Raw genomic sequence first — 27528 nt, forward strand, 5'->3', positions numbered from 1 at the left:
CGGGGTGGCAGCTATCATATCGAAACAATTTAAATTTATCACCACAGCATCTCTTTCTCTTCCAGAGGTGGACAATCTGGTCATCAGCCTGGAAACAGAGGCTGGGGCCCTCACACTCATACTCTTATACCGGCCCCCTCACCCCATGCCCTCGTTCCCCACTTACATGAGTGAATAGCTGTCAAACCTATTGACACATCATGCCAGAATCGCTCTCTTTGGCGATTTCAATTATTGGTTCAATGATGATAAAGCTGGCCCTCATGCCACAGAATTGTTTGAAGCTTTTACCAGTCTAAATCTGACTCAGCAAATTTCCGTGCCCACCCATATCAAGGGTCACACCCTCGATCACATCTGGACTTATGACTAAGGGCCAGATGTAGGAGCTCTAATACCGGTTGGAAACGGCCGATTTCGGCCGTTTCCAACCGGTATTAGGGTTTTCAGATGTAGGGGGCTAAAAAATACAGAATCAGTATATTTACCGATTCAGTAAAATTACCGATTCGGTAAATTACCGGATCGGTAAATATACTGATTCTGTAATTACAAATGTAGGTGGCACAGTTTACAGTGCCACAGGCCCTTAAGAGTCGGTATTTTACCACACAATCCTATTGTGTGGTTAAATACCGAATTCAGGTGTGCATTCACATCTGTGCATGCACACCTGTGCAATGTGACACACAGACATGCCCTTAGGGCATGTATGTGTGCCACATTGCACACAAGCCTGTACTTGGGGTGCTAGAGGGTGTCAAAGTGACACCCCCTGCACCCTTGCAGGATTCGGTATTTACTGATTCTGTAAAGACAGAATCGGTATTTCCCATTGATTCCTATGGTCTTCAATCCTACATCTAGGGCCCGATGTAGGTAGGCAGTTACCAATCGGTAACGGCCGAAAATACCGATTTTTGGCCCTTACCGATCGGTAAACAGCCACCGAGATGTAGGGAACAAAAAAAATCAAAATCGGAGTGAAAACCGATTCGGAATGAGTACCGAATGGAAAAGAATCCGATACGTACATACCGAAAATCGGATATGTAACGAATCGGTAACACACCGAATCGGATGCAAACACCGATTCGGTCAATGTACCGAATCGGTAGACACACCGAAATTGGAAAATAACCGATTCGGTCCATGTACCGATTCGGTAGTGACACCGAATCGGAAAATAACCGATTCGGTCCATGTACCGATTCGGTAGTGACACCAAATCGCAAATTATCCGAATCGGTCCATGTACCGATTCGGTAGACACACCGAATCGGAATGAAGCCGATTCGGTCCATGTACCGAATCGGTAGATAGACCGAATCGGACATGAGCCGAATCGGAGAACATACCGATTCGTATGAATCACCGATCGGAAAATTCCCCGATTCCGACAGATGGGGAGATGTAGGGAGGCACAGAAACACCGAAATCGGCTCAAATTCGGTAGAATTCACTCGGTATTTACCATGGATTACAATCAGGTGGTAACCAACTCCAACCCATATAAACAGCCCCAAAATGCATTGCAACTTGCAGGATGGCAGCTTTTTATGTCATTGCGAGGCGGCTACGGCTACAGCAGGAAGGACAGAGGGAATGGCTAAGAAATGAACAGGTCTACAGACAGAGGATAACCCTGTTCATGCTCACAGAGGCAGAGATCCTACAGAGATACAGGCTGGACTCTGACACCATACTTGAGCTCATCAGGGACCTCAAACCATTCTTGGACCACCACACCCCAAGGGCACACGCCATCCCAGCACACGTCCAGGTGCTATGCAGCCTACACCTGCTAGCGTCTGGCAGCTATCAAAGTGGAGTTGCAGCGGCAGGAGGGGTGAGCCAGAGCAGCCTGTCAAGGTTCTTCCACACATTCCTTGACGCCATGATACACAGGATGGACCAATACATCTCTTTCCCTGCAACCCACGCAGAACTGCTACAAACTAAAGCTGACTTCTACCAGATGGCACAATTTCCCCAAATCATTGGTTGCATAGATGGCATGCACATTCCGATTTGCCCACCAGCGGACACAGAATACATATACCGCAATCGGAAGTCTACACACACCATCAACGTGCAGGTGATCTGCAATGCGAAGTGCACCATCACAGACCTGGTAGCAAAATTTCCAGGGAGTACCCATGACTCCTATATTTTCCAACAGAGCGGCATCTATGCACGGCTGATGGCTGGCGAATTTGGTGAAGGATACCTCCTAGGTGAGACACATCATCAGACCCCCATAACACACAGTAGCTAGGTGGAATACATGTATGCATGTGTGTAATGTTACCCCTTTCTCTTCCAGGCGACAGTGCATATGCCCTCCGCTCATTCATACTCACCCCCTACCTCAACCCCTCCACACCCAGCCAAAGGAGGTATAACCGGGCCCACATACGCACAAGGAATGTCGTCGAACGGACCTTTGGCATCTGGAAAAGTAGATTCAGATGCCTGCACAAGAGTGGAGGTGCAAGGCAGTATACCCCCATCACCTGCTGCAAGATCATAGCTGTATGTGCAATGTTACACAACCTTGCGGTGAAGAAGGGCACTGAGGTGGAGTTGTCTGACTACGAGGACCATGACGACGACGAAGCTGTGCCACTGACACAGCCAGCTGGGGTGTGTACGCCAAGTGATGGCAGATACAGATGTGAGGAGATTACAGAAAACTATTTCTGAGTGAGTACAGATGCAAAGACAGCTAAATGGTTGTTGTGAAAAAACAATTTTTAATACTGTTGCAACACAGTTACTGCACTGATGTGCAACAAAAAAAAGGTGTAATGGCAAAGAAAACAAAAGTCCAAGGTCCAGGTTGCCTCACCCGCCCTTGCAAGGCTATTTCTTTGACCGCTTGGCAGCCCCACTGGGGTGTCCCTCAGCCCCCTCAGAATGACCAGCGGCATCTGCGGAGCACCTGGTGCTCCTGCGTGGCTCTGACGCAGCGCTGGCCGGGCTGCTGCGGCTGCTGCTGTCCCCAGCATCCCCCAGGTCCAGGGCAGGATTTGCGGCAGTGTTAGAGATGATCATGGCCTCCATTGCAGTCGTGATGCGGGCCATTCCCCTTGTTATCTCTGCCGTATTTTGTGTGAGGCTAGACTCCATGTTGGCACTGCGCTGGCAGAGTTGTGCCGTTGCCGCAGCAAGGCGGCTCATGGAGCGGTTCTGCACCCGGGCATCCCGCCTGCGCACCAGCTCATGCTCCTCCAGTCTGCCACATAACTGGGTTATGGCAGTGGTTAGCCTGCCTAAACCTGCTGCTACCTCCTTGTTTGAATCCACGAAGGCCTGAAATCCTTTTACCATTTCCCCCATCTGCAGGTTGTGCTGCAGGAGCTGGCGTTGGCAGGCCATGATGGATTTCGCCTGCTGCCTTTGGATCTTGACCATATTTCCCTCGAGGCCCATGAAGACACTGCCCTCCGGTGCTGGTGCTGCAGTGGTGGGAATGGCACGGCGCCGGGTAATGCTACTGCCGGCCTGCTGAGTGGGCTGGGGTGCCACTGGTGGGGGTGTGGTGCTGGCCGGGGCCTGAGCCCCTGCTCCCAGGACAGGGTGTACTGGTGCCACAGCCATGATCGTGGCAGGAGCTGGTGTAGGTGGAAGGAGGTCCCTTGTCGGGGAGTTCTCTGGGGAGAACTGCAAGGGGGGTGTGCTCGGCATTTGTGGGGAGTGCAGTGCTTCAAAATCTATTACCAGGTCTCCCTCTATACCAAGCCCTATGGTGTTTTCTTCCTCCTCCTCCTCGGCAGCCTGACTGGTGCTCGGCCCTGCGAGTGCAGTGGTGGATGGTGCTGCTGCCTCTGTTGTCATTGTTTGTCCGCCTGATGGTGCCCCTAGGTACAAAGAAGCATTTGTAAATTGAGTGCCGATGTATTACAGTCAGTACAATTAAAGAATTCCACATGTCCTTGCATCTCCTTAGAATGTGTTCCACTGTTTCCTGTCTTGTGATTCTGCACTGCCATATTTTGCTAACTTCTGCTGACTACATGTACCATGATGCTTGTCTCTTGTATGTTGGTTACAGTACTGTGCTGGGGTTTGGCTATGCATTGTGTCTAATGGGGAGGTGTCTGGTAGGGTGTGTCATGATGCACATGCTTCTTACCTGTAGCTGTAGCTCTGGCTGAGCTGTCCAGGGTCCCAATTCCAGTTACGCTCTCCCTCTCAATGGTGGTGGATACCATTTCCTCGAGGTCTGTGAGGGGTGGCGCCGGGTTCCTGCCTCCACCAGTGCCTCCAGCCTGCCCCCGGATCTCTGCCATCTTCCGTTTGGTGAGGCTGCGGATGTCATAGAAACGCTTCTTCAGCTCATCCAGGGACCTGGGGGTGACACCCACAGCATTCACCTTTTGGGCGATTTCGCTCCATATCCTCCTCTTGGTGCTGTCTGGCACATTGAGGGACAGCTTTCCAAATAGCTGCCAGTGCACCCTCACCACCTCCTCAACCAACACCTGCAGCTCGATGGTGCTGAACTTAGGCTTCCTCTTCTGGGTGGACTTCTGGCTCTCACTCTGGTTTTCCATCTTGATCAGAACAGTTCACTACCTCCTACTCCCACTGCTGCTAACTGTGAGTGTTCAGCTCAGGCTGGCTCTCCAGAAAGTTCTTAATTAGCTGCACCTGCCAGGGTTGCCACTCCCTGTTTGGGTGGGGGAGGGGGAGCCACCTCATTGGCTGAATCGGCTTTTGCCGATTTGGCTTTTACCGAATCGGATATTACCGAATCGGTAAAATCCGATTCGGTATTATCCGAATCGGATTTTACCGATTCGGTTTCTTCAATGCATTCCTATGGGCTTTTTGGCCATGGGTGTGTTTTCATACCTACGATTCGTTAATTGCCGAATCGGATTTTACCGACTCGGCTATTTCCGATTCGGTGGTAGCCGATTCGGCTATTTCCGATTCGGTGGTAGCCGATTCGGTCCGTGACGAATCGGTACGTACCGATTCACATTACTGATGCCGACCGATTCGGTATTATTTCGCCGTTTGTTTGCTACATCTCGTTTTCCGATTTCAGAATACCGATTCGGCCCGCCTCGGTATTTTGTAATCGGAAAATCCCTTTTACCTACATCGGGCCCTAAGCCCTTAGTCCTATCCCGGCCAGTCATTTCCCCCTGTGTCTGGTCAGATCACCATTTAATCTACACCGCCCTTACAGTCAGCGGCAGGGTCACGGCCCCTATCATGGCAGGTGGATCATCGCGTAAATGGAGCTTTTACGACTCCAAAGGCTTCTTTGCGGCCCTGGCCAACACTCGACCCGCCACTAACACTGATGCCAGTGTTGATGCAATGGAAGGCGACCTCTGCAACTGGCTAAAGACGGCCAGTGACCAGTTGGCTCCTCTAACTAAATACCCATGCACTAGACACAGTAAATCACATAGATGGTTCTCCAGCGACCTCAAAAAACACAATTGAAGGTGCGTCAGCTGGAACGGATCTGGAGACGTAACTACGCCGACATAGATAGACTGCTCTTCGTGGCGGCCCGCAAAGAATATAAAAATGCGATTTCCTCGGCAAAATCTTCACATGGCTCTGACAGAATTCTGTCCACTCATAATAAATCGAAGGAAGTTTTTAAGATTATGAATGAGCTTACCACGGATGACAGAACTCTACCTACCCAGACCCCAACCCAAGAGACTTGCGACGCCCTTAACTCCTTTTTAATTGAGAAAATTGTCAAAATCAAGAACTCCATTCCCCCCCTCACCCATGCGCGGCCATCAAACACTTCTCTCATCCACCCACTGTCCCTTACCCAGTTTCCTGTCCTTGACCCTAACAATTTAGCCGAGCTTGTGGCCCGGTTTAAATCAGGATCTCCCAACGATTGCTGCCCTCCCTCAGTCCTCCGGGACGTCAGTCTCAAACTGCCGGATCATATACTACCCTTGCTGAACGCTTTCCTTAATACTGGCACTGTTCCCAGCTCTTTCAAGGAGGCCATCTTAGTGCCTCTGTTGAAGAAACCAGGTGCGGACCCCGCCGATCCCTCCAATTATCGTCCTATATCCCTCCTGCCCTACCTGTCCAAGCTCCTCGAGGCCCATGTCACTCGGTGCCTTTCAAACTTTGTCGAGAGCTCCTGCTATTTTGAGCCTAATCAGGCCGGCTTCAGGCCAGCCCATTCCACCGAGGCCGTCATCCTGGCAGTATTGGACACCCTGAGGGGGAACGCAGACAAAGGGACACCCCAGGCCCTTGTGCTTCTGGATTTGTCGGCTGCTTTCGACACGGTGGACCATGACATCCTTCTCCACCGTGTCGGACAGGCCGGCATCCAGGGTCCTGCCCTCAAGTGAATCGAGTCTTTCTTCGTCGGCAGAGCACAAGCCGTGCGTTGGGGCCCTCAGTTCTGGCCCAAGGAGCTGGGCTCCCCCCCACCCCTGCATGCTCGGTGAAGAGCCTAGGGGTGGTTATTGACGCGGAGCTCTCTCTTAAGGCTCAAGTAGGGGCTGTGATGCTCCAGCTTCGCAAAATTCGTAAAATAGTCCATCTACTACCGCATGCGGCACTGGTCCAGGTCGTCATCTCCCTGGTACTATCCCGCCTAGATTTCTCTAACTCTTTATACCATGGACTCCCACAATCACTGCTCCGCCGTCTTCAAATTGTGCAGAACCAGGCGGCCAGACTTATCCACAAAATGCCAAATTGGCAGTCTGCGAAACCCCTGCTGCGCAAACTGCATTGGCTACCAGTTGAACAAAGGGCGGCCTTTAAGATCGGCTGCCTGACTTTCAAGTCTCTTGACTGCACCAGCCCCGACTTCCTCAAAACACTGATCACGCAGCACCGACCGGCGCGCAATCTCCGGTCGGCTCACCTCCACCTGCTGGTCGCCCCCAAAGTAAAAACTAAAAAGTTTGGCGGCCGCAGATTTGCCCACCTGGCCCCCAAACTATGGAATCCCCTTCCCCTGTCAGTTAAGTCTAGCTGTTCCCTACTAAATTTTAGGAAGCTTCTGAAAACCCGTCTTTTCACCCAAACTGGTTAACTTGTCTCCTCACAATCCCTGCACTCATTCTTCTAGCGCCAGGAAACTTATGGTGTCAGTGCGCTTTATAAATGTCACTGAAGATAAGATAAGATAATCTTATAATGTAGCATGCTTGGACTTTGCATCAAATACTAATGCTTATTGGAAGCAGGAGAAAGCACAGGGAAATATGTTGATTTTACGCAGACACAAATACACTGCATGCACGCTGCAGTGCACCGCATGCCGTGTTCCCAGGCTAGGCCCATGAAGCGAAGCTCCTCATTTCTTACATTGTCCTATTTTTCTCAATAACATTCCTGGGTGAACATTTGCACATATTTGCATGCACGACAATGTTGGATTAGTTTCTCAGAAACTACTTTGTTTACACATCTAGCATTTTGCAACATTATCATGATGCCCAGAACATCATGTACAAGGCTTCTTTAACCACTATGTACAAATGTCTCCCTTTCTTCATCCAGGAGGCGACAGAGCTATCTACATATCCATGACCTTGCTAATCTACAATGTACATCTCAAGACTGCTTTCTATTATAAATAATGAGCATCCTGATAGATTAGTAGAAGAGGCACTTCACCTGACACCTAGGGTCCCTGCATGCTGAGACTTCACCACACAGCGGACTGACAACTCATGGGGGGTGTTCAGTTCATGACCAAGACGAGATCCTTAATTCTCTCCTGCCAGGTAATGTGGTTGGATCATCCCTTGGGGAGATTGTTGGATCTGCCCCTATCTACCCTCTAGGTACACTTAGAGTAGGGTGATGCATCATAGGAGTAAACCTGATTACTGCCTTGTTTATATGCCTGCTTATATACACTGTTTTTGCACCATGATATTTATTCTTTTGGTGTTCGTAATCACATTCATCTGCTTCTGTCTACGGATTGTCGCAGCACATGTATTCTACACAAGAATAACGTAGGTTCAATCATCCCACTGTGTATTCTGTATATTTCTCTTACCACAAGTAAGCACGAATGAATGAGCGAAAGGTTGTGATCTGTTACCACAGTCCATGAGGGGTCAGGATTGTCATGTTCAGTGGATGCCAGAAACCATTTGCTCCCTGGTAATGTTAGTGGGGCTAGTGGTGGCACTGTGATTTAACCAACATAACCTGTAGGGGTGCAAGAATCAGTGTAGGCACCTCGTCCAAAGTTTATGCTGTCCAAATAAACGTGCAAGTCCTATGGATTATTGGGAACTAAATGACAAGCATACATCCAACGTATCTGACCATATTGTGGTTGTCTATGCAAAGGAGTCTGTACAGAAACAGTGTGCCTCCAGGACAAATCTTATGCTGAACAATGCACATTTGTCTCAGCATCATGTTGCAAGGCTTGCTTTGCAGACGGCTGCCTGTGATTGTCCCGCAAAACACACAAGATGATGGATGGAATGTTGCACAATGGCAAAACATTCACTCCCAGTCACAGATCTGGGTTTAATCCATTGTTATTTTGCTCACCAAGCCACCCCAGTTCAGACATGGCCATTTGCAAATCAGTCTTGACCCTGTGCCTCATGGGAACAGTCCAGCTCGAACTGCCAAGCCATGTCTTTCCTGGACCAGAATCAAGCATCCTAGGACCGGTTTCTGGCTATCAGCCGTCTTCAGCCAGGATAGCTTGACTCCAGTGGCTTAGTGAGCACGGGACCCACGTCAGGGCATACTCTTCCCACATAGGGTGAACAGCAAAACACACAAGATGATGGACGGAATGCTGCACAATGGCAAAACATTCACCCCCAGTCACAGATCTGGGTTTAATCCATTGTTATTTTGCTCACCAAGCCACCCCAGTTCAGACAGGGCCATATGCAAATCAGTCTTGACCCTGTACCTCATGGGAACAGTCCAGCCCGAAAGCTGATTGTCCCAGCACAGTGGGAGGACACCAGCACCAAGTCATTTGAAGGTATGGTTCTGAGATGTTTTCCTCTTCATGCAATGCAGTGCAGGACATTTGAGGGTTGTGTTGCATGATATCTAATTAAATATGGGACTTGGACTGTTGTGCCCAGCACCAACATATCACTTATCATCCACTTCAGAGTATTTACTTGGGCCCCCTGGTAAAATGGGAGGAGTTATATTGACGTGCTGAGGTAAGTAGGCTGCAGAAAAATGAAGAGAGTAGGAGGAAACGTAGATAAGCAGTGAGGAAAGTAAAGGTGTAGAACGTGATACGAAGGGCCCAACAGCGAGACCTAATAACCCCCTCTGCAAAAGCAGACTTGAGATCAGACATGAAGGCCCCACAGGACTAGCAAAGATGTGCGTCCAAGCATACTGCTCCCTTGTTGTACTTGGCCCCTTTTGTAGGGTCATCCCTGATCTTTTTTGCCTTCCTCCTGTATTTTTTCTGACCTGTTGTTGATTGTTTTTATGACTCTGGGCATTTTACCACTGCTGATCAGTGCTAAAGTGCATATGTTCTCTTTTGTAAATTGTTGTGATGGATTAGTAACTCCATGATTAGCTATTTGATTTACTTGCCAGACCCTAGTGCAGTGCACCATGTGTGCCTAGGGCCTATAAATCAAATGCTGCTGGTGGGTTTGCTGCACTGATTGTGCCACCCACAGAAGCAGCTTGTAAAATGTGGCTCAGGCCTTCCATTGCAGTGCCTATGTGCAGTCTGGGACTCCCATGTCGACTTTGCAAGTGCACCCACTTGTCAGTACCTAAATCTTCCATTTTCTGCATGTTACTCACCCCTAAGGTAGGACCAAGTTACCCCCATGGGCAGGGTGCGTTGTATGTGAAATGAAGGACATGCCCTGATATGTGTAGCATGTCCTGATAGTGAATTAGAGCCAATTTTGTTTTTCTCTATTGCAAGGCTACCTGTTCCCATAGGCCAGAATGGGCAGTTTGATTATAGCATCTTATAATCCTATATGACCCAGGGAACAAGATGGAAATTTGAGTTTAGTATGCTTGAACTCAGAATGTTAAAATACATCTTTTAGTGAAGGTGATTTTTACATTCTGTGTTTGAAAATACCACTTTTAGAAAGTAAAATACCACTTTTAGAAAGTAGGTATTTTCTTGCCTAACCATCCAGTTGTCTTTGCTAGGTTTGTGTATTCCATGTCTGGTTTGTGAGTGACAGGGGGCTGAATAAGACCTGAATTGAATAGAGAGTAGGGGGCAGAGATTTCCTTTCACTGCCCTGAGCCCTCATAGAATAAAGAGTAGGGGGCAGAAATTTCCTTTCACTGACCTGATCCTTCATAGAATAGAGAGTAGGGGGAAGTTTTCCTTTCAGCTACCAAGGCTAGGTCTGCTCTCAAAGAATGCTGTCTCCACCTCCTGCCAGGAAGCTGCACCCAGGAGGACAGAATTGATTTTGACTAGGTACAGACACTCTCTGCCTTCAGAGAACCAAGGATTCTGCAGTATAAATATTGGGGTAAGTGGCAGTAAGGCACCGACGCATCATCTACCTGGAAGTAAGGAACAGGCACATCACCTTCCCAGGGTGTAAGGAACCGATGCATCACCTTCCTGTGACAGTTTTTGTTTTTGTGCGCGACGCAGCCAAGGTACTTTGTGTGAAAAGTGTTGCATCTGCAATGTGCTTTGAACAGAAGTATTTTTTTCCTTTTAAGAATCATATTTTTAGTGCTGTATTTGGATTTTTGTTGTTTTGTCTTGTTTTGGTTTACACCAAGATTACTTATTTTTCTAAACTGATGTGGTGTCCATTTGTAGTGTTTTCACTGTATTACTGTATGTGCTCTCAAATACTTCACACACTGCCTCTAAGATAATCCTGTCTGCTCGTGCCAAGCTACCAAGGGGGTGTGCAGGGGTTATTATAGAAGTGTATCCCCCTTAACGTGACAAGGAAGAACGGTCCCCACTTGGACAAAGGTACCTACCTCTGCCACCTAGAGACTCCCATTTCTAATACACCCCCGGTTGTGTAAATGTGTTATACAATTTATATGCGAACAAGACCAAATGACAAAAATCCACAATACAGTAATAAAATATGACTTTCAACTGGTAGAAATAGTTCAGTTCAAAGCAAGTTGCAGATGCAACACTTTTCTCACAAAGTACCTTGGCTGTGTCGCACACACAACAAAAAGAGCCACAGGGAAGGAAATATGTCAGTTCCTTACATTCAAGGAAGGTGATACATCAGTTCCTTGCTCTGGGAGAGGTGATGCATCAGTTCCTTACTGCTTTGCAGGGGAGGTGATGCGTCGGTTCCTTACTGGAGAGGAGGTGAAGCATTGATTTCTTACTGAGAGGGGAGGTGATGTATTGGTTTCTTACTGTGTCCTCTAACGAAAAGACAGTCCTGGAGCTTCAATGCGATGCGATGATCTCGGACGATGCATGGGTTCTTGCAGCCGCACAGCATGGCTTGCGTCAGAATCAGTGCGGTAATCTTGGACTTCGGAAATCGGTGCACTCGATGCATCGTGCAGCAACTTCTCGAGCTGCGGGCAGGCACTGCGATGATTTCTTAGGTGATGTGTCAGAAACATGTGCGGATGTGTCATGCTTCTTGTTGTTGTGTTGCTTTTCCAGTTCCCAACAGCCAGAACAACCTCCAGATGCCCAGAACAGTTCCAGGCACCTCTTGGCAGATCAGAACTCACAGCAAGGGAGTTCAGGGGAGCTGAGGGGGAAGTCTTTGTGTCCCTGAGACTTCAGAACAGGGGACAAGCTCTTCTTCAAGCCCTTGGAGATCTTCCTCAAGCAGGGGACACAGCAACCAGCAATGCTCTTTTCCCTTTCCTTGGTAGAAAGTAGCCACTGCTTGCCAACCCCAGACAGCAAATAGAACAGGGCTCTTACTCCTCCTTGGTTTCTCCAGCTCGTCTCCTTGGCAGAGGGTCCTCTTGATTTCCCAAAAGTGATCTGTGAAGTTTTTTCTATCCCTGAGACTTCCAACAGGAGACAAGCTCTACTTCAAGCCCTTGGAGAAAACTCTAACACCAGGATGATGAAGGCACAGCCCAATCCTTTCCCTACACAAGATAGAAGCAACCACTGTAGGCCAACCCCAACAGCACACAGCACAGCGGCAGTACTCCTCCACCAGTTTTCCCGGTTCTTCTACCTGACAGGTTCCTTAGTTCAGCAGTGATCTAAACGTCTGGGCCCCTCTTTTTATACAGTACATTTCTTTGTTCTCTCCTGGCCCAGGGCTCTGAGCCCAGTCCAAACCAGTTCTGGAGGGGGGGGGGACTTTGCAAATGCACAACAACCTCCATTGGCAGTGTTAGCCCTGGTTTCAGACACACCACAGGGGGCGGAATCATCATTGTGGAAGGCAGGCACAGCCCTATTCAGGTGCAGGTACTGACAAGGCCTATTCAGCCTAGCACTGACTCATCCAGATTCTCTGGAGCCACAGCACATCCCTACCCCTATCACTCCAAAGCCAGACAGTCAATAAACATCCTAGCAGAGGCACACTGGAAGGGTAGGCAAGAAAATGACTACTTTCTAAAAGTGGTATTTTTAAACACAGAATGTAAAAATCATCCTCACTAAAAGATGCATTATAACATTCTGACTTCAGGCATACTAAACTTTATTTCCCCATCTTGTGCTAATTGGAAGTTAAATGTATAAGTTGTTATAAATAAAACTCCCATTTTATTCTGTGGGGACAGATAGCCTTACAATAATTAAAAACAAAATATGCTGTATTTCACTATCAGGACATGTCACACACATGAGGGAATGTCCTACCTTTCACATACACTGCACCCTGCCCACAGGGGTACCCTGGGCCTACATTAGAGGTGACTAACATGTAAGAAAAGGGAAGGGAAGGGCCTGACAAGTGGGTGCACTTGCCAAGTGGACATGGCAGTACCAGACTGTGCACAGACACTGCAGTGGCAGGTCAAAGTTACATTTACAGGCTGCGTATGTGGGCGACACAATCGAGCTGCAAGCCCACCAGCAGTATTTGATTAATAGGCCATGGGCACCCAGTGCACCGTACTAAGGACTGACTAATAAATCCTATCAGCCAATTATGGAATCACCAGTCCATACATACAATTTACAGGGAGAGGATATGCACTTTAGCACTGATCAGCCGTGGCAAAGTGCCCAGAGCCATAAAACCAACAAAAACAGGTCAGAAACAGAAGGCCACAAAGCAAACAATCTGGTGGTAACCCACTGTAAAAGCCAGGTCTAACAGGGTGCTTCTTGGAACCTCTTAAATATGCTAATAGTTGAAGGTTGAAAAGCTGACTGGCTCTCCCAGGATTTGAAGCTTTAACCACATGTATACCGAGGACCCTTGAGTAAATGCCGCAAACCCAATGAAATGATGGATGGAGTGATGAAACTTTTCAACCAGTCACCCCCAGTCACAGATCTGGGTTTAATTCATCATTCTTTTGCTCACCATCAGTCTTGACCCTGTTCCTCATGGGAACGGTTCAGCCCTAAGTGCCAGGTCATGTCCTCCCTGGACCAAAAACATGCATCCTAGGACTGGTTCTGGGGCAAACACAACAAGATGATTGATGGAGTGAAGAAACTTTTGGACCTTTCACCCCTAGTCACAGATCTGGGCTTAATCCATTATTCTTTTGCTCACAATGCCACCCAAGTTTGGACCAAGCCATATGCAAATAGGTCTAGACCCTGTTCTTCATAGGAACAGTCCAGCCCGAACTAGCAGGCCTATTTGTCCATGGACCGGAAACAAGCATCCAAGGACCAGTTTCAGGGTTTTACCCCTCATCAGCCAGGCTATCTTGAATCCAGTGGCACAGCGAACAAGGGACCCTTGTCTGGGCAAACTCTTGACCATTTAGGGTGAGCATAGCAAACACAACAAGATGATGGACGGTGTGATTAAACTTTTCAATTAGTCACCCTAAGTCACAGATTTGGGTTTAATCCATCGTTCTTTTGCTCTCTATGCCACCCCTGTTCTTCATCGAAAAAGTCTGGCCATAACTGCCAGGTCAGGTCCTCCATACACCAGAAACAGGCATCCTAGGACCTGCTAATTACCCCACATCAGCCAGGCTAGCTTGAATCCAGTGGCACAGTCAGCATGGGGCTCACATCTGCAGCAGCCCGCTTAGTCACAAAACCAGGGGCCAGATGGACAAGGTGGGGTCGCAAGGAAGTCTGAATTTTTTGTGCATCAAGGGCCACAAGTGTGACTATTTTTAACAGTTGCAAATGGAGAATCAGGCCATTGGCGACTGCTAAATCTGCTTTTGACTTATACTAATCCTATTTTGCGGATTGGTAACTTATTACCGACATCCAAAAAAGGGTTTGTGAGTCGGTATTAGGAAGGGGTGTGCTAAGGGCGTCCATTCCTAATAGCGAGTCAGAGTGGCACGTAAAAATATTTTGCAACCAGAATGGGGTCGCGAAACATCCATAATTAACTGACTCCTTGAAGGAGTTGGTAACCCGATCGCAAAAGAGAAGTAGTCCCAAAGGGAACCCTTACCATTTGTGAATGTGTGCGCCAACATTTCTTTAGAGCAGGAAGTAGTCCCACGGACCACTGCCCACTCTTAAAAAATATAAGGTAGTTTTTCATTTTTGTTTTTGAAATGCATCCTGGGTTTCTTTAAGAAAAATGGGCTGCATTATAAAAACAATAATTTATTTACAAATCAATCGAAGACATGATTGTCCGCTGACTCCAGCAGGCCGCTATCCCTGTGAGTGCCGGCAATTCTAAATGGGCTGCCAATGTCGACCTGCCTCATGAAAATCGATAAGGCAGGTGATTTGCGACCCGTCTCAGACATAGTAGTACATTGCCTAATTAGTGGCATAATGAAATCTGAGGGGGCCCCCCTGCAAGGTACATGGATAGGTCCCCGCTCCAGATTTAATCCAGAGGTGACAGGTGAGACTACTGTGCTGAGGGGCCCCCCGCACCGTGGGGGCTGCAGGGACTGTGTTACGCCACTGTGCCTAATAGCAGTTGTAAAAAATTGCAATTAGATACTCACAAAATGAAATGGTCGAACATGTGGCCCCAACTCCTTATCAATGCTGCATTCATTTTGTGCTACATCTAATAGTCTAACTAGTACTAACTTGTACCATAAAGGTCTTTAGTTATGTAAGTTTTGTGTGGGCGCTAATATGATGCAATGTGGTGCAAGCTCATAACCTGAAAACTGATACACACTTTAATGGCCCACATCTTGAGAGCTAAACTGCATTGCGTTGCATGAGCTCCCATGAACTCTTTAGTGTTGGAAAACTCTTGAATTAATATTTTCGAGGCTTCGGATTTTTTGCGACTTTTGTCAAATAGCTGCATATCATATGCAGCTATTTGACAAAAGTCGCAAAGGGCGGTATGGGCAGCTGCCCAGGGCCTCGCGCTCAGGGGGGCCCCGCTGCCGGCCCTGCAGAGTAGACCGCACTGAACATGGCAGGCCTGACATGAAAATGTAAAGCGAGGCTGGCGTACTCGCGCAGGAGGCATTTAAAGTGCACCGTCACCACCACCACCTATCTTAGTGGTGGTGGTCCCAGGGCTGTCAATCTGGTAGCGCGTGAAAGCGCTACCAATGACAGCCCTGGACATTCATTTTGGCCAGCCCCCGCGTGCTGTGCGCTGTGCTGCTAAAATGCAGTGACGCAGCACGCACGCTGCATGCGCTCCCTGGCCTGTAGGGAGTCGGGAGTCGGGTAACATCGTCTTCAGACTGTGAGAGAGTCGGTAAGTCACGGCCCATGCCATGCCACTTTCACTTTGTTATGGAAACGGATAACGGAAGGGCTGAGATCAGTCCAGTTCGTAGCTCCTGATGATTTTGTCAGTTTTGCTGTCAACCCGCTCCTCTGCCCCTCTAATGGCGTTATCCTTCTATCCTCCTACCGACGGGTGTAACCCATTGTCCAGCACTGATGTGCCCCCCCACCCGGGGGAGCTTGGAAAAGCGCTCTGCCCAAAATCCTTTGCTACTGAATCCCCAATGAAAACACGGGGGTCATCAAACATTTTCTCCACCTAAAAGCCATTTTATTTGTTCTGCCGACGTTTTCTCTAAACTCTGCACTCATTTGGGTTAACAAGTGAACTTTAAGTCAAACCCTAGACATGGGGGAGGAAGCACAGGGCATCGAGCACTAAGGGGGGAGAACAGGAATAACCTGAGCGACGAAACAAACCTGTCCCTTTGGTTTAACGTGACTTCTCTGAAAAGTGATTTTAAAAACACAAACAACAAAGGAACTTACGTAAAAAAAACATAAAGAAAAAAAGTTCAGTCAGCAACACTTCACTATAAGAAACAAATATTTGCTGAGCGCGCCAACCGGCAGACCTCAAAGTACTTTATTCAGTAGCGCTGAGAGAGGTCCCTCCATGCGCACTACCCACCGGACACATAACTTATATAAGTGACCCTCGGTTCACTTGTGCACCGTGTGGTAGAGGCAGGCACACCAGCACATTCGCAAAGCCAGGACCCTGGCTTGGCCATCACATCTATGGTTAACGCCTTTGTGAGTGGGGCAAGTCACATTTGCAAAGAACTGCAGAGCAAGCCCCAGCTTCCAGGCTGAGCACAGGCGCCCATTTGAGGTATTTTATTTAAAGGACTTTCATTTTAATATGTGCTTTCTGTCCATTTCAAAGCACTCTCATTCCTCCCCCAAAGCTTGCCAGAAAATGGCAACAGAGGCAAAATATAGGGTAAAGTGAATATCCAGCCATTTTCATATAGGGGAGGGGAGAGCCCACGATTTAAATGTCTGTCTTAGTTCGAGTTGAGATCCACCTTCTCTTCCGTACAAATAGCCCCCGATCCTCCAATGGCACACTGATGGGAAAAGTAAATTTTCACAGATACCATTACACAAGACCTCCAGTAGGGCAAAAATAATCTACTCTGTCATTGTTTGGTACTCTGCCTGAACTTCCTCCTCAACTGAGAATTCGGCAGGTTGGATGTTTAGGAAGCTAACCTATCCTAATTCTTAAGTTTATTGTCATGCGTACAGATTTGTGAGCAATTGTTCCACATTTTGGGGATGAGTAGTCTCTCCAGGTAGTTCAAGATCTTTGTTATTGACACTCCCATTGTTATTATGCGGCAGGGGAAGATCAATTTATGCAGCAGGGTTTACTAAAGTATGCACCAAAAAAATGCATATTATGTGGCGCAATGTAGCACATTTCGAAGCAGTATTGCTGTACAATTTTCCACTTTTTACACATGTTAACAGTGTATGCGTAAATGTTTCACCTAACTATTGTCAGTTTAAAACCAAAATACAGCAATCGCCCATTGAAAAATGGCCATCCTGTGAGACAAACAGCCTGTCACTGTGCGGTAACACGTGGTAAAGTATTTAGTAGCTTTTGATTGGTTCGAGCTAGGAACAATTTACTAGGTAGCAGAGGGAGTAAAATCTTCAGAATGTGCAGAAGATGATGGATTGTGTGATAAATCCATAATGATGTGGAGAGCACAGCCGCCTCAGAATCGCATAATTCTAGTTGTCCTGGCTATAGACTTACATCCGAGTAAGGGATCTGAAGGACTGGGCTATTCTAAGGCCCAGCGGTGCCAGGGGACAACACCTGAAACCTTTGTGGGTTACCTGTTCCGTCTTACAAATCACAGAGACACGGGACACTTCCTTCGGCGTCAAAGATCAGCGTTTATTTACTGCAGGGATACAGAGATCGCAAGAAGTACAACGGAGTGTAGGTTCTGAGAGTCTGCTTTGAATTGCAAAAGTGGATCGCTCTTTTTATTCACATTTTCGTCATTGCACAACATAGCGAACAAAAGGTTACAACTCAGTTCCCACAGTAAACTTCAAAAGGATTGCATTCATGTTTTTCCGGAACATAATTACCGTAGCATTGCCGGTTCCCAACTGTAAAAGCACGTTATCTCACCATTAGGCACATTCCACTCTAGTCGTACACGAGAAGAGACAGAAACAGGTGCAAGGAAGACAAAGACAGACAACAGATTGAAAAAGAGTGTGGGGGCAATACCGGAAGCGTGATCACAGGATCAAAGGATTCGAGCCTAACACATGCAAGGCTGAAACAATAGACCGGCACGGCAAGATGAGCCTCGAGCGGAGCCATCTGCCTTTGCCGTGTCATCCCCCTAGTCATAAAGACACACTCAAAGGGATATGCTTCTTCCGCAAGAGCTTGGGAAACCCAGGGTCATGAAGCAGACATTGTCCGTTCGCCGGCTACGTGAGGGCAAGAAACAAAATGGATGCCGTATCTAAAATGGAACCCGAGGGTTCAGATGGAGAAACCTACGAATAAGACGAACGCTGCAAAGTAGAGTAGCGAAAACGCGTACACCTACTAAACTCGTCATTTGCGGTTCATAGATACCAAATTCGTCCATATCCGAACAAGCCCAAAACGTCGTTACGATTCTCACGAAACCTCAGATCCGGCAAGTGTTACACTCATGGATATTTGCTCACCTGTTTTCCATCCCATCAACTTTTTGTCCATGTTACTGATATCCACATTAGTTTGCTTCAGTGATGCCAAATAACTAAGATCAAAAGTCCTGCGAAGTCACTTTCTGTGATGTCACTTCTTGCGATGCAATATGCAATTAGAGGGGCCTCGCATCTTCCCTTTCGCCCGGGGCCTCAGAAGGCCTAGGACCGGCTCTGTGCATATGCAAGGAAGGAGGCTGGTAAGGAACAACAGACTACGTGACTGTATTTGAAATTCACTGAAAGCTTGCATGTTTGTTTTTTAAGCACACCTGGTCTATTTAAGGGACAGGGAGTGGGCCTCTTTCAAACATAAAATTTAGCATACAGACACTGTCATTGGTGGAGCAAGCAGCGGTCTATTAAGCTTTGTTTTGCTCATCCCAATTCCAGCAAGCAGGATTCACTAGGTGGAAACTGTCCTTGGTCCCAATGGTTTCTAACCGCCATGGCGGCTGTAAAAGCATTAGTAAATTGCATACTGAGATGCAAAGGAAAGGGGGGTATTAAATAGATGCCCAATTTTTTTAAAAGAATTTTCATAGTTCGCAAAGTGCACTTTATGAGTCAAAATGACATTTTCAATTCAAAATGTCATGGTGACCTTTATTTTTGCTGTTGCAAAGCCTTAATGAATCACAAGGTTTACAACCACATACATGCTTTCTACATTGAGACTCAGAATTTTAAGGGCATTTTCATGTGCTTTTTTCTTGTTTATGATATATAAAAGCGGCATTCAAAAATACATACAGTAACGTGCATTGTGCCATATTGCACATACTATGGCAAGCTGGTTTAAGGTTAAAGGTGCCTATATTTTTTCTGAGCAGTGGAATTTCCTTTTTTTTCCTGAAGGTAAGGCTTTAAACCCTCTTCCAGAAGCTCATGGAGAGTGTGTTGGATAACTAGGATCTATGCACCACAAAACATCAATCTCTTTTTGTTTAGCTTAAGCGTGTACACAGGGTGGGTTCATGAATGTACAGCACTGTTTTTTTCTATTAAACAAATATGAAGCTATAAAGCTGAAATGTGTGAGTTAGATACAGAGACTAAAAAAGTACATTGACTGTAGCAGTGTAACACAAAAAGGTGGTCACTTCTGCAATATATGGTGAGGTCCCTGCCACGTACTGTGGAACACCAGTTCCAGTCCTACATTAAGTCCTTTGAAGGCACCCATCGGGAGATCCAGTAGCAAGGGGTGATTGATTGCTTTTTAAACCATAAAACATTGTTCACTTCTTCGGGAAAAGGCATTGTAAAATGTTGGTTTCTTTGCTCTTTTAACCCTTTCAGTGCCAAGGACGTAACGGTTACGTCCTCCGCCACAGTGGCTGTGTGCAGAGGAAATAATAATTATGTTCTCTGCACGCACCCAGGAAATTCATCTCCTGTTTACAGGTGATGGATTTTTTTTTTGTCTCAGGAGCAGGGGAAAGGCTTCACTTGCCAGCCAAGGCATTTTTTTTTGTGTAATGACAATCGGCACCCATGGCGTGCAGATGTTATTACATTGAAAGTGAAATGGGGAAAGAAGGGTTCGTTTTCAGTGGAAAAATGTTTCGTTTTTGGCCGCTTCCGGTCATGGGCACTAGGTCTACCCACACAAATGAAGTACCATTTGTATAAGGAGACCTGGGGAAATGCCAGGTGAAAGGAAGTTTGTGGCTCCCTGCTGATTCCAAAAATTTCCATCACAAAAATGTGAGGAAAATTAGTTTTTCTAGCCAAAGTTTGAGGTTTTCAAGGGCTTCTGGGTAATAAAACGTAGTTAGAGCAGTGCAAGTCAGCCCACCCTGGCTAGCACTTGGATGGCCGGATTTCCCTAGCTGCTGGCTGAGCTAGGGTTCAAAGAAATGTTATTACCAATTATCTCGGCCCAGAAAGGCTTCTCCTGCATGGGTTAGTCCAGGAACTCTGACTGGGCCGCAGGTACACACTGAACCCTGAGGCCTGAGGCTCCAGAACCCCTGGTGGTCCAGCGGGTCTCAAAAAGCTACAAGATGGCCCAGGACTTGGGTCTTGTTGGGCCCTGTGGTGGGTGCCTCACCATCCTGGGCTCTTTCCTCAGGCCTGCTGCATGGCAAAGCAACCGGGATGGGGTCCTGCAGGCCCGGTTAGGGTTAACCTGCACGGCCGGGTCCAGGAGCTCTAATTGAGGCCTGGTCAGTCCCCGTGGCGGGCTATGCCATCCTGGGTATTCGTCCTCTGGCCTGCCACACCCCCAAAAACCTAGGATGGTGGTCCATCAGGCCCAGGGAGGCTTGCCCTGCTTAGCTGGGTTCTAAAGCCCTGACAGGTCATCCGGCGGGCCCCTGAAAAGCAAAGTGCCTAGGACTGGGTCCTGCATGCTCAGGGTGGTCTCCCCGAAAGATCTAGGAATGCCAACCAGGCTCTGGGTCGGAGGTCTGTCAGGGGCCCCCATGCAGCTGTGTGCCTGAGGCCCAGCTGCGACTCCGAGGACCCAGGACACAGAGTCCCCATCCCTTCCAAGAAAAAAGTGGAAGCCCTTTTGTTAAATACCAGTGCGACCAGATGGCCAGCTCGCTGGCCATGCGCAAAGCTTCCGAATGGTACGTCCAGATGGCCGGGCAGCCCTGAAAGTCCTTATGAGGGCTGATTTGCTTCATTGAGCCCAGCCAGGCCTCCAGAAGGTTGAGTGCATTTGGGCCTTTGGTTTCCTGTGTCATACGGTGTGCACAGATTACAAGAAAGGGGGTAGGCTTCCTTCATATTACTAGGAGCAGGGTACTCCAGAACCCCTTGCGGTTCAGCATTCTCAGCCGGGTGGCGTCAAGGAAACTGAGGATACCTCCCCAGGTTCCCCAGGGGTCTGGGTCCACACCTGCCTCCCAGCCCTGTCTGATGGGCCTCTCCTCCAAGCCTGCCTTCCCTAAAAGTCTTGATGAGGGCTCATTTTCTTACTCAAGCCCAGGCAGGCCTCTAGGAGGTTGGGTGGGTCATGCCGACAATACCCTCTGTCATTTAGTGCACACAGATTACAAGAAAGGGTGGTAGCCTTCCTTTAGATTATTAGGGATGTTTTCATTAATTAAGAACAAAAGTCGGCAGTTCAAAGGCGATCAGATATCATCATAGTTCCGACCATAAATGATGCTGACTAGCGAACCGGAGGTGTAATTCCCATGACCCGCCGAGCAGCTTCTGGGAAACCAAAGTCTTTGGGTTCTGAATGGAGTATGGTTGCAAAGCTGAAACGTAGATATTGACAGAAGGACACCACCAAAAGTGGAGCCTGTGGCTAAATTTGACTCAACACGGGAAACCTAACCCGCCCGGACATGGAAAGGATTGACAGATTGATAGCTTTTTCTCAATTCTGTGGGTGGTGATGCATGGACACTCTCAGTTGGTGGAGCAATTTGTGTGGTTAATTCCGATAATGAACAAGACTTCTCCAGGCTAACTAGTCACGCGAGCCCCAGTGTTCGGTATCCAACTTCTTTGAGGGACAAGTGGTGTTCAGCCACACAAGTTTGAGCAATAACAGATCTGTGATGCCCTCAGATAGCAGGGGGTGTGCGCCCGCTACACTGAATGGATCAGCATGTCTACGCTTTGCCGAGAGTTGGGGTAACCTGCTGAACCCCATTTGTGATAGGGATTGGGGATTGTAATTATTCCCAATGAATGAGGAATTCCCAGCAAGTGCAGGTCATAAGCTTGCGTTGATTAAGTTGCTGCCATTTGTTCACATATTGCCTATCGCTACTACCGATTTGATGGTTTAGTGAGGTCCTCAGATTGGCCTGAGCGGGGTTGGCAATGGGCCTGCAGAGCACTGAGAAGACGATCAAATTTAACCATCTAGAGGAAGTAAAAGTTGTAACAAGGTTTCTGTAGGTGAACCTGCAAAAGGATCATTAATGGCAGAGCAGCCTGAGTAACTGACGACACCAGCCTGAGAACCTCAGCTGCCTCCCAGTCCTAGTCCCAGACAGAACACACCATAGGCACAGGGCCGGGAACTGCCCTTCAACACCCTGGGTGGATATAGTGCTCTGTGGCTGGTGGGGTATTTGGGTGGGAACTGGGCGTGGGCAGGCTCTTACACCCGGGAGGACCTGACTGACAGGTGTATGAGGGACTGGGGACAGTCCCTGTTCCTCCAGGGGGATCACAATGGTAGTCCCTCCCAAGATAGAACCCATGATCTTCCAGCAATACTTAATGGGGCAGACCGAATGGCAGTGCCTCCCTGGGCTGAGAACACTCTTGAATGCCTTGTCACCACAGTCCCTCCAGTGCCCAATCATGTACTGACTGGGCTCAGGGCAACCAAGAAGTTGCCCTGCTTAAGTGGCAGGGCAACCTTGAAAAGAAAGAGGAGATGCAGCAAGGGGATTCTGGCTCCTCTCAATGGGCAGTGTGTGGGATGGGGAGCCACCCGACTCTTCCCTCCCAAAGCCTCTGACCAGGGCAGGGTGTAGGCTACTCACCTTCAGCCAGCACGGCTCAGGGCCTCTGCCCAAGCTGGGGACTTGCGATGCCGCAGGGGTCGAGCCCAGTGGTGGATCCCTGACATGCAGTTGGGGCGATCCTTCATCTTTGCCAGGTATCTGGTTTTTCCCTGTCCCATATGGCCAATCTGAAGATTTAAAGACGTGCATGGACCCTACCAGTGCTCCGGGAGACACAGGCAGCAGCATGACTCCCTGCTTCTGTCGCTCAGAGAATACCCCTCGCCTTTTCGAGATATGGGGGCTCCCGGGCAATTTGCCTGAAAACTCTCTTTAAATCATGGAAGCCAACTCCAGAGGTGAATCCTTGATGGGCCACTGGGCCATCTTGCTATGTGTGTGGTGGATGGCAGGAAAGCACCAACTTCCTCTTGCCTCTTTGTTGTGAAAAGGTGCCAGTGACTCTTGGTTGGGCGTCAATGAAGAACGCAGTTAGCTGCGATAATCAGTGTGAGTTTCATGACACATTAATCATTAACACTTTGACCAGACCTTGCGGCCCCAGGTTTCTCTAGGGGTTATGCCTGTCTAAGGGTCACTTGATCATCAATCTCGCAGTGCTTCCCTGAGGCAGGGAGGAGGAAATCACTGGGTAGCTCTGCTCCCTTCATCCCCCCACAATGACAGACCCCAGTCACAGAGGGTGAGAAAGCAAAAGACACACAATTGATGGACGGAATGCAGAACAAATCAAAACATTCACCCCCAGTTAAGAGATCTGGGTTTACTACATCATTCTTTTGCTCACTATGCCACAGTTTAGACCTGGCCATATGCAAATCAGTCTTGACCCTGTGCCTCATGGGAACAGTCCAGCCCGAACAGCCAAGCCAGGTCCTCCCTGGACCAGAAATAAGCATCCTAGGACAGGTTTCGGGGTTTCACCCCTCATCAGACGGGATAGCTTGATTCCAGTGGCACAGCGAGCCCAGGACCCACGTCTGGGCATACCTGGCACACTTAGGGTGAGAAAGCAAAAGACACACAATTGATGGACGGAATGCAGAACAAATCAAAACATTCACCCCCAGTCATGAGATCTGGGTTAAATCCATCATTCTTTTTCTCACTATGCCACTCCAGTTTAGACCTGGCCATATGCAAATCAGTCTTGACCCTGTTCCTCATTGGAACAGCCCAGCCCGAACTGTCAAGCCAGGTTTTCCCTGGACCGGAAACAAGCATCCTAGGACCGGTTTCGGGGTTACACCCCTCATCAGCCAGGATAACTTGATTTCAGTGGCACAGTGAGCCCAGGACCCACGTCTGGGCATACCTAGCACACTTAGGGCGAGAAAGCAAAAGACACACAATTGATGGACGGAATGGGCAAAAGAACAATGGATTTAACCCAGATCTTTTGACTGGGGAGAATGTTTGCATTGTCAGCATTCCGTCCATCATTTGTTTGCTGTAACACTGCCTGTCACAGAGGTACACTGCTGGTTCACCTAGTCTTCCCTCCTACTTTGTAAGGGTGCAGGCTGGCAACCGGTCCACCCCAGGCATGTCATGGGGTACCTGGTTGCATGCTGCATGTGACTGTCTTTAGTGTCCCCCGGCTTCCAGCGTGCATCCTCTCAGTAGCACACTTCTGCAGCTGGGATCTGGGGAGGGTTACCCCCTTCCAGGCCTGAGGGTGGTCGCCCACCCCGCAGGTCTCGGTCTCTGATCCGGGAAAAAGGGTGCGCTGCTGTGACCCCTGCAGCCCTGGGGTTGGTGTTCCCTGGTTCTCCCAGGCTTCAGCATCTGATTACAACCTCAGATGTGCCTCCTTGCTGAATTTAAGCATATTACTAAGCAGAGGAAAAGAAACTAACCACAATTCCCTCACGGGGAGTGAAGAGGAAACAACCTAGTGCCAAATCCATGAAGGGCAGTGGGCGCAGGAAACGTGGCATACAGAAGACCGACTCTCCGGTTTCTCTCCCAGGGCCCAAGTACTTCTGATTGCGGCTTACCCCCCAGACAGCGTTAAGCTAGTAGCGGCCCTGGCGCACTGGGATCGGGTCCTCTCAGATTCAAGGTGCATGGGATTACAGCCCAAAGTGGAGGGTCAACTTCATGTAAGTCTAAATACAGGCTAAATACGGGCGCAAGACCAATACCCAACACATACTGTAAGGGAAAGTTGAAAAGAACTTTGAAGAGAGAGTTAAAGAGGGCGTGAATCAGGTGGGGTCTGTGCTGTCCGCCCGGAAGATTCAACATGGCAGGAAGGTCAGACATCCATAGGGGCGGGTCTCCTCTGCAGGACCACTATCCGTGTGCACCTGACACCCGCAGGGCGCATTTCCCTCATGGTGGTGCACCACAACTGTTTCCAGATCTGCTGGTAAGTATTCAGGACAGCAGGCGGCTGCCACAAGAGTGTCAGGATTCATGCCACAGCTCACCACTCTTGACTATCACACTGTACCGGCATGACTTGCAGCATTCCTCCCAACACTTATGAATGAACAAACATCTTGTACCCTGACTTTTGACCATTTAATAGCTTTCTATAGCTGGTGTTCTCTGGTTTGTTTGAAATGGGTTAATAGCATTTACAAATATTTTACCACTCATATTCAAAGTCAGGATTCAGGAGCCATGGAAACATCCAGAAAATCAACAAGAGTAAGCCTCAAGAAACCAGCATAGATGACCTCAACTTGAACTTTCCAGAAGACAGCCCTGATCAAATTAATCCCCAGCATGCCTTGCTATACGCAATTAGAACACAACCTTTGTGAACATTCAAAAACACCTTCTAGAATGCAACCTCATCAAGTTAATTATCTGCACCTGTTACTTGCTATAAGCAATTGGAACATAACCTTTGTGAGCATTCTAAAGCACATTCTAGAAGGCAGCATCAGTAAGTTAATTATCTGCACCTGTTCCTTGTTACAAACAATTATGTGACCTTTATGAATGTTCTAAAGCCATCTTATTCAAAGACTGTTCACACTTCCCCCTTCGCTTAGTCTCTTTGTCTACCACTTACTTGTCTCCTGGCTTCCAGGACTCTGTCTTGCCAGCTCCCTTGATCCTCCCACTTCAACCTCATTGCAAAGAACGTCCTGCAGTTCTGAATTAGTCTTCCAGCTGGATGGAAAAAAGAACAAGAAGAAAAGGAGAATTCCATTAACAGACTTGATTTTACTACACGCATAATCAGTCACAACATCGTACTGCAAACAAAGGTAACCAGTTTTTTTGTTCAACTTGAACATACTGTTGGCATGGCTCTGCCAGAGAGGACTTGGGTGAAATAACCCTGTCCAGATTTCCTTGTAGGTTTGATGCTAAATTCATACTCACTACAGTTTCGAAAATTTTGATAAAGGGGAAATCTAAATGAAAAACAAGCAACAACAAAACTAAAGGTTGGTTGAGATTTGAAAAGCTTTCATGAGTTGATACCTTAAGGGATAGAGTTAATACGAGACTAAAGCCTCATTATTTGGTTGTGTATAGGTACCACTGGTGCAGTGTCTCCACCTGTAAACCAAGGGCAAGTCTCGGGAGAATACGGGAACTAGTGTTGCTGCCCCCATTGCAATCATCTGGAATCCAGGCAGGTGGCTAATGTCATAGAGGCAATCACTAAAGGAAGAGGAAGTGAGGCTATCACTGGGGGAAGAAACCAAACATTTTCTACTTGCAGATTTTGCAAAGAGGTTTGTGAAACAATTACTCACATTTCAGGTACATATCCTAAAACCAAGGACATGAGGATCAAAACACATAACTACATTTTGGGGCATATTACCAACAACTAGCGATAATTTTTGTCTCTAACTTGTTTAGAGACAAAAATTATCGCCGCACATCGGCGATTTTTATCGCAGATAAACCTTGCTATTAACAAGGTTTATCGCAAATGCGATAAAAAACGGCCGAAATGCATGAATATCGCTGAAAAGTCCGCGATATTCATGCATTATCGAGCAAATGCTCTTAGCCATGTTATCCACCTCCCATTGGATAACATGGCTAAGAACTGCTCAGGGCAGGTGTTAGCTTTTGGAGATATTCCCGCTTAGCGCGAATATCTCCAAAAGTTGGTAATAGGAGATAGCGATGTTAGCGACTGTTTTCAGTCTCTAACATCTTGGCACGCCCACTTTGCATCTTATTAGTGATAAATATCACTGACATGCAAAGTGGGGCCCAAGATGGTCGCTATCTCCTACTAGCTGTCGCTAACTGGTGTTAGCGACAGCTTGGTAATAGGGAGATAATTTTATCTCTGCTTTCTTGGCTTTTAAAGCCAAAAAAGCGGAGATAAACCCCCTTGATAATATGCCCCTTTGTAACTTCTCTTTGATAGAGTAAAAAGATGTGGTTGGATGCTTCTGACTTTTTGGGTTTCAAGCAGTAAGTGTCAGAAAAGCTATCATATGGATAACTGGCTTGTGGTGGCGAAGTCGCTTTTTGATCTTTTGATGTAGGCTCTTCCTATCATTGTAGAACGGAATTGACCAAGCATTTGATTGATCAAAAACT

The 27528-nt window shown here is 47.8% G+C and overlaps 1 pseudogene; it reads left to right on the plus strand.

Moving 5' to 3' along the window:
* The first annotated feature begins 23421 nt into the window (after positions 1 to 23421).
* On the plus strand, positions 23422 to 23572 carry LOC147679974 (5.8S ribosomal RNA; annotated as a pseudogene).
* The last annotated feature ends 3956 nt before the right edge of the window (positions 23573 to 27528 follow it).

The sequence above is a fragment of the Lissotriton vulgaris genome, chromosome 11 (assembly GCF_964263255.1).
Source record: "Lissotriton vulgaris chromosome 11, aLisVul1.2, whole genome shotgun sequence".
Lineage (NCBI taxonomy): Eukaryota > Metazoa > Chordata > Amphibia > Caudata > Salamandridae > Lissotriton > Lissotriton vulgaris.